This window comes from Dermacentor variabilis, chromosome 1, assembly GCF_050947875.1.
Source record: "Dermacentor variabilis isolate Ectoservices chromosome 1, ASM5094787v1, whole genome shotgun sequence".
NCBI lineage: Eukaryota > Metazoa > Arthropoda > Arachnida > Ixodida > Ixodidae > Dermacentor > Dermacentor variabilis.
Genome location: NC_134568.1, coordinates 21,963,129 through 21,975,902, shown reverse-complemented (window position 1 = coordinate 21,975,902; position 12,774 = coordinate 21,963,129). Strand labels below are relative to the sequence as shown.

The following is a 12,774-nucleotide window of genomic DNA, read 5'->3' as shown; positions in this document are numbered from 1 at the left end:
CTTCGAGTGAAAATGAGCCGCCCCACCCCTACTTTTTCTTCTTTCATTTTCTTTTTTTTTTCCTTGCCATGATTTTTTTTTTTTTTTTTTTTGGCGGGAAGTATCGGCACGTGGCGAGGCTCGGTGCAGTTCCGCCACCCCACCGCGAGGGACAGGCCTGCAGAGCTTATACTACCCGTCAGTCCTAGGCTGTATTCGCACGTGCGCGTTGTTTTGTGATAGGCTAGAAAAAGACGCGCAACCCTGCGGTTACATTCCAGGGGGTCCCTCGTACGACTGCGCTGTCGGACGAGCTTCGATTAGCATTTCGCTGGCGCAACTCGCTAGCTAAGGGTAGCTTGAGGTGCCCTTTGCTCTTGGAGTTGTCTCGATCTTGCATTTAGCACTCTTTCACAGACCTAGGGTTTGCACCGACTGCTTGCTCCGCACTTGCTTCACCTCGAGTTGCATCTTAATACGGTAAGAGAGAGAGAGAGAGAGGAAAGGGGAAAGGCAGGGAGTTTAACCAGAGAAAAAGATCCGGTTTGCTAACCTGCTCTGGGGAAAGAGGGGAGGGGGAGGTAAAGTGGTAACAAAGTAGAGATAAAGAAAGAAAGCACAGACGCACAATCACAATCGGTCGCTGTCACCGCATACTGTCACCGCACAGCACAGTAACACTTGCAGCACTATCAACATCTGTTCAGGCTACAGCCGCCTGTCCAATTCTGTCGCCCTCAAAAACCGCAACAGTGCCCTCGTCGCCCTCTGCTGCGATGGCTTGTTGAACGGTTGAAGGAATATAAGCTGGCTGCAGTGATATCTGTACTTTAAATGTAGTCATTTATTAAAAGCATGTCTCCCGGTTGTACTTTGGCCATATCTCAGAATTTATGCCTTTTCTTCGCACAGCTAAAATCTGAACGTGGGCCACAAGTACACTTATAATCTAGAAAAGCAATGGAAACGCGACGAGTGACGCCTGTAGAAGGTGTTGGAAATGAATTGCACGCAAATGTAAGCCCCGCAGTTTTATTTATGGTGAATAGTTATTATGTGTCGTTGTGCAGTCACATCACACCACGTCGTATGAGAAACCGTTGGGACAAAAATGTCGGTGCCACATCTTTTACTAAATGAAGTCAAAGCGATGGGATTGATTAATCGCGTCATTTTTAAATGCCCTGCTGTAATGTTGGATCATGGTTCTTAACTTTGTAATAAATAATAAAACCTACTAAAGATATGTATATCTGAGTCACGATCGAATACATTTATGCATACACAATTAAACTTAAAGCGCTAGACAATCCTATTGACTGTAACCCTCCACCTTACTCAAACTTCCACCGTAAGGTAACGAAGGTACCGCGGATCGCCGGCCACCATAATTTCTTTGGCATCGAAAATCTGCTCGGTAAGCTCAGGTGCCGTGATGGCACAGTACTACTAGGAGCTGCGGGTTGTCAGGGGTGCAAAGGCAGACATGCAAGTGCAGGCGAGGGAAGGGGCCCATGTTAATGGCAAGTCTGCCATGTTGACGGCAAGTGCGCAGGTCTGCATTCAGTTCGACTGGGAACATCAGGCCGGTTGTGACGCCACATCGTCGCACACACGTGGTGTGGTTCACATTCGCATTCGCTGAACACATTCGCATGCGAATGTGATCAGCTTCAGCGTGCGGAAGAAGAGCTCGCAGAGAGCCGCATTTTCAACGCAGGACGTCTCGTCCGTGTTTTTCCCCAGCTGTCGAACAGATAGCGTCGCATTGTAGCGCTCTACCAATGTATAGGAAACCTTCAGCGAAGAGACGACCGAGAAGGTGATCGTGATGCGGTTCTTGCTGTGAAGGCCGATTTAACAGTGTAGCGGACGAGTGAGCGAGCTGGAACGAGCGCCAGAACGCTACGATGTCTTGCTTCACCGTCACCACTTTCTGTGTCATGACGTCGCGACACATACACCTCCTGAGATGCGACACCCAAACTGACCATATAAAAGCTATTATAGGAAAATAGTTAGGGAGCTCCGAGGCTTCCGGCATTTTTTTTTTTCTTGACTTTCTATACCTATGACGTTCATTTAAAGCAGAACGAACGGTCGAAAATATCCTGGCAGTACGTGTTTCAGTAGTTTCGGCGTCGAGATAACTTCCCAAGCCCTAAACGGGCGTTGCTCCTCCGCATGTGGCCTTTACAACAAAGGTCGAAGCGACGCAGCCTGTGGACAACTATAGGCCAAAGCCGTCATCGGCTGCCAGCACGACGTCTGGACGCGTGCCGCCACAAAGGCGTCCCGCAACGTTATACACACGCACAGGCGGGAGCGACAGTGAGGCATGGCGCTTACCCACGCGCCATGGATTAGGCGATGCGTGGCAACGCACGACCCCGAGCACTGAACAGGGCGGGAGGCAAGCCTCTGCCACACAGGACCACCTGCGGTGCACCGCAGGAATGGGCGCCGCGGAAGCGTCCGAGTAGTCGGAAGAGTTTTCTCACGCCTTCGGTGACACTTGCATGTCAGATGGATGAATCGAATGGGTGGATGGTTGTGGCTGTTGAACACCGCGTGGCCTTATAGCGTTGCTGACGTGAGCGGGGGTTGCTCCTCCATGAGAAGCGCATTCCGCACATAGTTCAAACTTTTGTCTTCTTTCTTTTTTTTTTAATTTGACACACTTGGACGCACCAACGTGTTAAAGCATACATTTTTTTATGTTTTCGGGAGTAGTTTTACCATTCCCATATCAGTGTATCATTGAAGAACCGTTTCGTTCAATATCGCAAGAAAAAAATGCTACCTTTATAAGTAGTCCTGTTGCGGGACTTGAGTCCTTGTTGCACCAGCTACAAGTACGGCCTAACATTCGGCCCTCCTCCTCTTCTTATTCACTCGTTATCTTCTACTTAGATAATTTTACTAAAATATACATTAACTAGTATTTTTTCTTGGTCATTCCCGCCCTACAAAGGCTACTCTCGCCAAGTTTTTAGCGGCACTCAAAACATAAACGTTGAAAGCTGTCTTCTCCTAACAATGAGCATTAGTGAGGCAGAGCATACTTTAAAGGGGGTTCATTGAGAGTCGTGCTGGACGCAGACACCAGTATTAATTAATTAATTGATTAATTATGTGTTTTCTTTGGCGCAATGGCCAATGAATGAATTCATACACCCGAGCTTGCTGCTGTTAAAATTTATCGCTCTTTCATTCAGTTGTTATGGCTACATCTGCGAGTTTGACAAAAACTTTCTGGGTGAGAGAAATAGAATGCGGACCATCAATACGGACAATCGAATGCTTACTGTTCAGTGTTGTAATACACCTGACGCACCATATTTCGAAGAGACTAAATTCGTGCAGCAGTTCTTTTAATGCAATTTCGCTTTGATTCTCCCTAAGTAGATCGTTTCAGCGGCGTAACTATTCCGACTGAGTGCCATGATAATAACACCATTTAAGTTGTGCTTCTCTCTGCAAGATATTTTTCCTGGTATAGGGTGGCTGTCCCAGCTGTCCCAGCTGTCCCAGCTGCAACAGCGAAATTGCAGACTCGCCTGAACGCACCCTCTGCTGTACATATGGGGTGTAGAAGTACAACCTAAAACTACAGCTCTCCTCGGCCTATTATCGAAACTATCCTAAATGCGAGAATCCATTTTTATGCGAGCTTGCTGGAAAGCGACAAGACAAATCTATAATTTAGAAGTTTATGATAAACGCGCCTTCATTTTGTTGGTCTAAACTTGCATCTGCTCTACTCCCCTTGCCCACGAGCTCACTGCATCCTACGGACTTCGATGATCAGTGTTTCTCCGCATGTTAAGACAGGTTTATTTCAGTGCGCGACAGTTCTTGCTTCCTATTAATGACACCTAACCACTACAGGTGATTAGTCAAGAAGCAGGCGGTAAGAAACAAAAAAGTTTATTGAAATCTAGAAAGGGAAATATGATTTTTAAAATATAGAAACGATGTTCTTTTCGGAGCGTCATTAGGGCAATTTTTTTCTTTTTCGTCTTCGGTACGAGGCTTGTATACCTTGCACTGCCATTGCAGAGACTAAAAAAAAAAAGAAAAACCAAAAGCTGTATTTTTTTCTGTCTCTTCATATGGCGAGATTTTTCGCGTTCCCAAGCAGCGGCGTGAGTTTCAGTTGAACAGCGTCTTCCTCACTAGGCGTCTTGATTTCACTGCAGCCAACCTGCCTAAAGCATCCTGCCTACGCACGCTTTCAAGAACTGTCTCGGGACGTGCGCCTTGTATTTGGAGTGCGTCGAGTGTACGGCATTCCACTCGTAAGGCACAGTCACCTGGCATAGGTAGACGTGTTTTCAACTGGGCAGGAGGTCGAATCCCCCCTCCCAGACAAACTTCATAGAGACAAATTTTCTTCGCTATATTTCTTTTTACATAGCAGTAACAGACACCAAACTGACAAAGAACCGAGGCTAGCAGGCACATAAATGCTATCGCGATCGAAATGAGAAAGAGAGAGAGAGAGAGAAGTGGGGGCAGGGACGTAAACCAGATGCGAGTTTGCGGTTTCCTACCCTGAGCAGGGGTGGGCAGATGTGGTTTGGAAAGGGAACCGACATATATATATATATATATATATATATATATATATATATATATATATATATATATATATATATATATATATATATATATATATATATATATATATATATATATATATATGTATATATATATATATATATATATATATATATATGATGAGAAGGGAGTTCTCATCACCGGCGTTCTCACAAGCTAGTGGATCGTAAGAGGCACCGTGACGCATGCACGAGGCTTTGTAATGCAATGATAAGTGCCGCCAAAGTTGCACAACTTTCTACCGACAGAGGCCGGTCGTCCAACTGGTTGAACACGACGAAGGGTGATTCCCTCATGCACGCTGTACTGCAGACATTGGCACAGAACGTGACGCATTGTTTCCTCGTCGCCGCAGTAGTTCCCTATAGTAATTCGCCCGAAAACCGCGGCAGCAAATACTCGCGGTCGACGTGATTGCTTGAATTAGCCGCAGAACGCAGCCTGCGGTGCGACAACAACCTCCGCAACAGACGTGGCGCCTAAGTGGCACTGCACGAACATTCAAAGCGCTAATGCGTGTCGTATTAGGCCTTGCAAGAAAAAAAAATATGGCAGAAAATGGCAGGGAATAGTTCCCAAGAACCAAGATTCTCTCTCTCTCTCTCTCTCTCTCTCTCTCTCTCTCTCTCTCTCTCTCTCTCTCTCTCTCCTGTATCTGTCCTATTCTGCTCTTCACTTCACAACAAAAATACTCGTGTTCCTGTTGCAGGAGGGAAGACATCGCATCGAGGCGGCACATAAGCGGTTAGCCCAATTTTGAGGACGAGCGCCAAGAGGCTTGGAAGCCTCTGCCTCCCCTCTCGTGAAGCCAGCTGAGCTGCGGTAATTGTTTTGTTTCCATCCGCGTGAAGCATGGCGCGGCAAGAGAGGCCAGGCGGGCACGAGTCGAGTAATCCTCCGGGGGGGGGGGGGAAGGAAAAAAAAAAAGTCACGGCTGCGGCGCCGCTGTTGCATAGCGAGCGCGGGAACACGCCCTTTCCATGTTCATCTCTCCGAATCCGCGGCCACAAGTGCTAGGCTTAGCGACAACGGCGGTGAACTCGTGAAAATGTGCTCGAGAAAAGGGGGGATCCAGGGTTGGGCTTCTGCGCTGGGCTGCACTAATCCTTGGACAGCCGATGTGCGCGCAACACGGTGTTTTTTACAGTGAAAAAAGAAAAAGAAACAAAGAAAAGAAATGGAAAGGTTGTGATATATACAAGCGTACTGCAAGCTGTGCAAGGAGAAATACAAATAGGCGAGAGGACGTGAGATAACATCTCCGAATATACTTATTCTATTTTATTAGAAAAATACTGTCAGCCTTATACAGGCCATTACAGGGAGTGGACGTGTCGGTACACGTACGAGTACAATTTATCAACTATACATCAGTAATCATTACCGATACAACAGCAATCGATAATAAATCCTATACAACAGATAACAAACAAATCGTAAGCCTCATAAGTAACCATAAAACATAAGTAGACATAATATAACCAAGTATAACACATCAATGTTATAGCATAAGAAGGTATCCTTCTACCCTTTCCAAAAATTTCTCTACGCTATTCATGCCAATAATTTCCCGGGGCAAAGCGTTCCATATTTCAATATTAGCAGAAAAAAAATGAAAACTTGAACGTGTTGCAGCGGGTGACGTATTGCCTGATATGTTCATCATGACACTTTCTACGGGAAGGACGATGTGGTGGTTTCAAGTGGACGTGTTTATCTATTTTTATACGATCATAATAAAGCAAAAAAAATGAACTTCATTGCTGCCACACGCCGCCGACAAGCAAGTGTAGGAATGCCTGCGGCATTTCGAAGAGCAGTGACGCTGTCCTGACGGGAATATTTTGAATAGACGAAACGTAATGCCTTATTTTGGATTCCTTCTAATCTCTCTATAAGGTGTACCTGGTGAGGGTTCCAAACTATACTGCCATATTCGAGAATGGGCCGCACTAGAGTTTTATAGGCTAATAACTTAACGGAAGGAGGAGCCGCAGCCAACTTTCCTCGTAGAAACCCGAGTGCTTTAAAAGCCTTTGCGCATGTATTCTCTATGTGAACGTTCCACTTTAAGTTACTCGTAATTGTTAAGCCCAAATATTTTATACCGTCTGTTCGCGTTATGTCGGAGCCCGCTATTCTATAATTGAATGTAATAAACGACTTCCTATGGCTAATAGTCATGCACTTTGTTTTTCTGACCTTAATTTCTATGCCCCAGGTTACACACCATTGAGTAATCTTATGTAAGGAGGCATTTAGGAGCTTCTGATCCTTAGCATCACGCACACAGGTATACGCAACCAGGTCATCAGTGAATAACCGAACTTTCACGCCTGCTTCAACACAATTAGCAACGTCATTGATATAAATAAGAAATAATAGTGGCCCTAACACTGATCCCTGTGATACTCCAGAGTATACCTCAAGTAAATCAGACTTACTATTATTAATGGTCACATATTGTGTACGATTCGACAGATATGCAGTGATGCATGCTAATAATTTTGGTTCTATACCAATAGACCTCAACTGCAGTCGAATGTAATCGAGGACGGCGCAATAAAGCAGCAAGCAGCGTTGTTGTGACAGTAGGGAAACTGCCAATTCCGCATCTACGATACTAGGAGTCCCATCAGTAGTTCTTCCTAGTTTTATCACAAGTTCTTTTATTTATTGCCAATACTGCAGTATGGTAACGAACGCTTTAACACACAGGCTTACCTTCGGTTTAACCTTTAAAGGTCATATAATGTGCCGAGTTAGAATGGAAGAGGGATTGCTATATAGACCAAGTTAGCGCACGTGGTAGTAAATTTCATGCAAAATGCTATATAGAACCTCCTGAAGGCTTCATGATGTGCTTAGTCGGTACTCTTGAGAACAGGAAACTGAAAAGCTGTGAATATTTTTTCATACGTCTGTTAGGTTGTTTCAGAAAAGATGCGCTTGCCTACACATGCTGCTGACTGAAAAAGGAGGCAGGACCTTCGTCAAGCTGTTTCAGCTTTTTTTTTTACATTGAAAATAAAATAAAAGTAATCGATTGATTTAATTCATAAAGCTTGTCGTTCGCAAATGGTGCTTGCCAATACACCAGCACGTTCGCTAATAAAGTGTCCAGTGTCAGGATTGGCTGGAATATGCTTTTACAAAGGTTTCTAGCATAATTATTTTATTTGTGAATACAGGTATGCATTCTGTGAACCTAGCTCACACAGACGAAGACTACCCGCCGCACGTCGGTGTAGCAAAACTATTACACTCGCTAACACAGGCGCAAGCTATAAAAATTAAGTGCACATTTGGCATGGTACACGCCTGAATTTGGCGTGGTAAAATGCATCAAACGGAATTTGTTGAAATGTGTGCGTGTGCTAATCACCTGGATTGTTTCTTTGGCAGTGATGCTAAATTGTTCCTGCCGTGAAATGGTGCCGCAAGTCTCTCTGGGTACGGTAGCAACAATGAAAACGAACTTCCCTGACTTTTTGGCTGCTTTAGGAACATAACCTTCACTGACTTTAAATGGTGAAACAAACGCGAACGCAGAAAGAAATTGGTTGTCGGTCTCAACATTGCCTCTTTGTTTACTGTGCCGAGCATGCGTATACGAACGATCCGTCTCTCTTCGTAACTTCAACAGCACAGAAAATTGTCAACTCATTCACATACCTTTCTTTTTTTTTCAATGTCTTGAAACCACTACACATTTTTTTTTTTTTTTTTTGCTCTCCGCACGCTCCGATTGGCAGATGCTCAATCTCATTTTCAAGTTCTTTTTGACAGTAAAGTTTCTGTACTGTGTACACTATCGCTTTCTTTTCTAATTGCACGTATTCTAAACTGTTAATTCCATGATATAAATAATAATGTCCGGATGCTCAGCCTCTTTCGCGCATTCTCTCTCTCTCTCTCTCTGTTATGAGCCTTGCAGCGTTATTTTGTATTCCGCATGATTTACTGACTTCCTTATGCATCTGACATTAGACGAAGTGAGCTTAACCAAAAAAACAGCACCTACGATCTTAGCTACGCGGGTATACGTAGTTGGCGAACAGATGAACACACGGGTTTTACACCCGTGCATGTCAAGATACCTAAAAGGCAGCCGGTTATTCGGTACCATGGGTGAAGTTTCAGCGCATCATCTCGTCGGATGCGGAAAGCGTTGGCTCGATACCGTACCCGATACCATCGGGTATTTCCCTTGGAACTGTCCACCCATATTTTTTTTTCTTGTTATTTAGTCAGCACTTAGCTTCCTCTATGCTTGATTACACGCTTTCAAGGAACAGTGAGTGCACTGCCCTTTAGGTCGATCGCAGTCATGTTCTACAGGCGCAAGGCCTGAACCCTTTGTGCCGTGACGTTTGGCTCGAGTGTCGAGAGCTCGTACCTATTGCGATGGCGGGCTCGAGGCGGGACGACGCTTAGCGCTATCATCTTTCTCCTGAACCGTGCTCTCAATGGACTCTCGCGGCCTTCCCGTGCAACGCCACGGCTGAAAGCTCTCGGGCCCTCTGTTACATATACCTTAGACGTGTTGGCACACGTCATCCTGGTGGTCGCGCTGGTGAATCACTTATCACTGCGAAAACACCATCCCACTGTTTGCCTTTTTTTTTTCATTGCGACTTCTTTCTACGTCCACGAGCTTAGCTTTTCAACGCACCCTGAAAAAATACAAAAGAAAAACATTGCGGCACTGAGAATCCTTATACGCAAAGTATACATGGAAAAAAGATAACCGTGAACCTTCGTCGTATGCGGTTTTTCTCTCTTGTCCTGCGTCGTTCTCGCGCTACCAGCACTGTAATGCTTCGCCAACTAATACAGCAGTCACCTCTTCTGAGTCCTGCGCCCGTTTATGCCGTTCAGGAGGCTTGATCGCGGTGGCAAACAGTGGCGCCGATAAAGAAACATGCAGATTTCAAACTCTGTCGAAGCAAAGCATTTTTATAACTCCCGCTAAGCGCCCGCCGCAAGCGCACGCGTCACCTCAAGTAGAGGGCCCTCAATCTGCGCACCCGGCTTGGCTCTTTCGCGCGAAATAAAGCTCCTCAACCGCGCGCACGACAAACAGGGGCCACCGCGAGTAGTGCTGGTTACCCGGACCACGGCGGCCCGGCGTGCTTGAGGGAAACTTTGTTGTGTTTGCAGGATGCCCTATTTCCTCAGTGTTTCCCTTTTCACAATGTCGCCGCTCACCTTTTCTCCTTGATGAGCATTCACAGTAGCGCAGGGCCGTTCTTTTTCTTCAGCGTTTTATTTTAGCTCTTCACAGAGGCTCACGAGCTAGCACCGTGTTTTTGTTTTCCTTGGATTCATTTGCTCGTCGAATCACTCAGCAGCCAAGTATTCAACCTATCTGTGATTTGGCGTGTACGTTCGTAATTTGCGCGCGTTCTTTCTCCTTTCTTTTTTTTTTTTTCTGTAGGGCTGTAATGCTCCACCGAAGAGGGCTCCTATAGGTGCTCCTTGAGCCCTGTAATGGCTCCCCAGAGAGCGACGATCACGCACGCTGGCTGACTTCGAGTGTGCGTGAGCGTCCTGTTTGCTGTGCTCTCGCTCACATGTCCTTACCAGGCGAACACGCGGCGGGTAAGTTCAGAGGAGTGAATAGTTTGCAAACTTCCCAACCGGGGACTCTCGATATCTGCTTTCCCCAAGTTTATGAAGCCGAAGTGGCTCATCTACATAACAGGGGTTAAAGGGAAATTAAACGGCAGCAGAAAATTCCCTGCGAAAAATCCCCGAATAAACGAAAATCAGTTTGGAGACGGAACATGCTGTATTTAAAGCCTCAATTTTCAGTCGTTTGGCGGAAAACACTGATTCTACGCGGGATAAAATAAAGAAGGGAAAACTCGAATTTATTTTTTTAATTTCGCTCCGAAACGTCAGCACCAGTGCGCCACTGTGACTTTACGAACTTCAAAGAATTTTCTTGCATTTGGACCTTTTCAACACAGGGTATAAACGTTCTAGGTTGAGTCTTTGGTTTCTTTAAATTGCAATGTAGTCCTTTATCGACAAAAATTTGATTAGACTTGAACAGCAGCTGCCAAGGTGCATGACGTTATGGAGAGCTGGTGCGGAAACTTCACGGCAGCATCGCCCCTCACGTTTCATTCTTGAGTCCTTTCTGGCTGACGAAGACGCCCCTCAGGGCAAGAATGGCCATTTTGCTTGTGCAGAAGCGTTATTTATTAATGCAACTTAACCTAATCTCCCCAGGCTAGTGTTATGTCTAGACAGTAATGCTCGATTTGCAGACGATGTAACCGTGGCGAAGGTAAAAGCTCGTTTTGAAAGCGACCACTACTCGGCGTTTTTCGTTATGGTAGCAAACATTCTGCTCGATGTTTTTGCAGGAACACCCGTATATGAAGTCCGTAAATTTTCTCTTAAGTAAGCGCAACAACGTCAAAGCTGCTCTCATTTCTAGGGATCACTGTTTTGTATTGAGTTTCTCAGTTACACATGTGTCTAAGAAACCTGTCCTGGACTGCCCACTTGCTTTGAGCTGGCTAACTGGGTTGGCTTACATTTCAGAGACGAATTACAGCCAACGACAACAACGACTGAGGGATAACGGCACATTGGCATATATGTGAGAAAAATACTGTCTTAAAAAACAAAAAAAAAGACAGCGTAGTGCAAAATAACGTCCACGTGAAGCCTTATGTGCATATAGAAAAAAAAAGCTTTACGGCCTCTTCCGTTCGCTCAAAGCGCACCCAGTGTGCGCATTTCGCCATCTTTTCGTGCTCGTACTGAGAAAGGAAATTGCAACAAACACGAAAGACAAGTCACCGCAGAAATGAGGAGATGCACATACATGACAAAGATATTGCTATGATGGCAAAGGCTGCAAGCCGATGTGCACTCGAATAGAATATAAGTTCGACTGAAAGACGCCACACTGCCGTCGTGCCCGCAGAAGGAAAACGTCGCGAGGGCGCACGAGACTCGGCGCGAAAGCGGCGCGCCCAAGGAGCCCCGGCGTTTTACGCTCGCTCGAAGGGAGGCAAAGCGGAGGAACAACACAAGCGAGAAGGAAGGCGGTGACGGAGAAGCCGAGCAGCAGCCACACCGAGCTCGTCGAAAGGCAAACAGAGAAGATTGAGGCGAGAAGGAAATGAAAGAAACAACGTGGCATCAAAAAAGAATAATAATAGCAGAAATAAACGACGGTGCGGAGGAGGAGAATAACGATGAAAACAGCGAGAACCACGAGGAGCAGCGAGAAGAAAACGAAAAGACAACTAAGCAGAGAAAGAACTCGGCAGACGGCACGAAAGAGAACGAATGACCAGAAGGCGAAGTAAAGAGGAATAAAGAAGGCCCTCAACGATCTAAAAAAAAACTAAAAATCAGGCATAAAAGTAAGGCGCGAAGAACGGTATGCGATCGGTAAGAAAAGGCGACGCGAACAGAAGGAACCGACGCCGCAGCAGAGCCCATACGTTTGCGTGCATTGCGGGCGGGAGAGAGGGAAAAGGAGACGAGGAGGAGCTTCTTTCGCGAAATCATTTCGGGGAGAACGGAACGACGAGAGCGGAGGAGATAGCGAGCGCACGCGCCTCTATTCTCCGGGCGCCGTTTAGGGACGGAAAGGATGAGACCAGTCCTAGACGGAGGAGGAGCAGTTACGTGCGCCACGCCAAGAAGCGAAGGGCACCGGCGAGTGAGGGGGTGGTCGTCGGGAGCACTTGTGTCCGCCGAGGAACGCCACGAGTCTCGCTGCGGGGAGCGCCAAGGAAGCGGGGAGGCGAGCGGGGCTCCGCAATGGGTGACGACGCTCGGTCTCCACGGCAACGGCGACGGCCGCGTTTGACGGATGCTCCGGCGCCGCTGTGTCCAATCAGACGCAGCCGAGGAGAAAATCGCAGCGCACCTGTCTCGCCCTCGCCCGGTTAGCCCCAGCCGGGTCGTGCGATCGTTCCTCGGTGGCAGCGGCGGCGGAAGAGCAGCGAACCGAGCCGCGGTTCCCCTTCCTTCCTCCGATGTCCGGACCGCGGCTGGCTCTTGGCTGGGGAAGCACAGGTGACGCCGGTCGCGGTGCGGACGGAAAGGGAGCGCCGCTGTGCCTCTTCGGCGTGTGGTTCGTGCGCAGGGATGTGCAGTCAGTGCTGTGCAGCAAAGCAGCAGCATTTCGTCTCGTGA

General features: G+C 46.8%; 1 protein-coding gene and 1 pseudogene across 1 annotated transcript in view; both read right to left on the bottom strand.

The window, feature by feature from the left end:
• Nucleotides 1–12,774, bottom strand: part of LOC142575771 (LIM homeobox transcription factor 1-beta-like) — a 248,658-nt gene that overhangs the window by 98,924 nt on the left and 136,960 nt on the right. The window lies entirely within an intron of this gene.
• LOC142573947 (tubulin beta chain-like) lies at nucleotides 1,318–10,789 on the bottom strand (annotated as a pseudogene).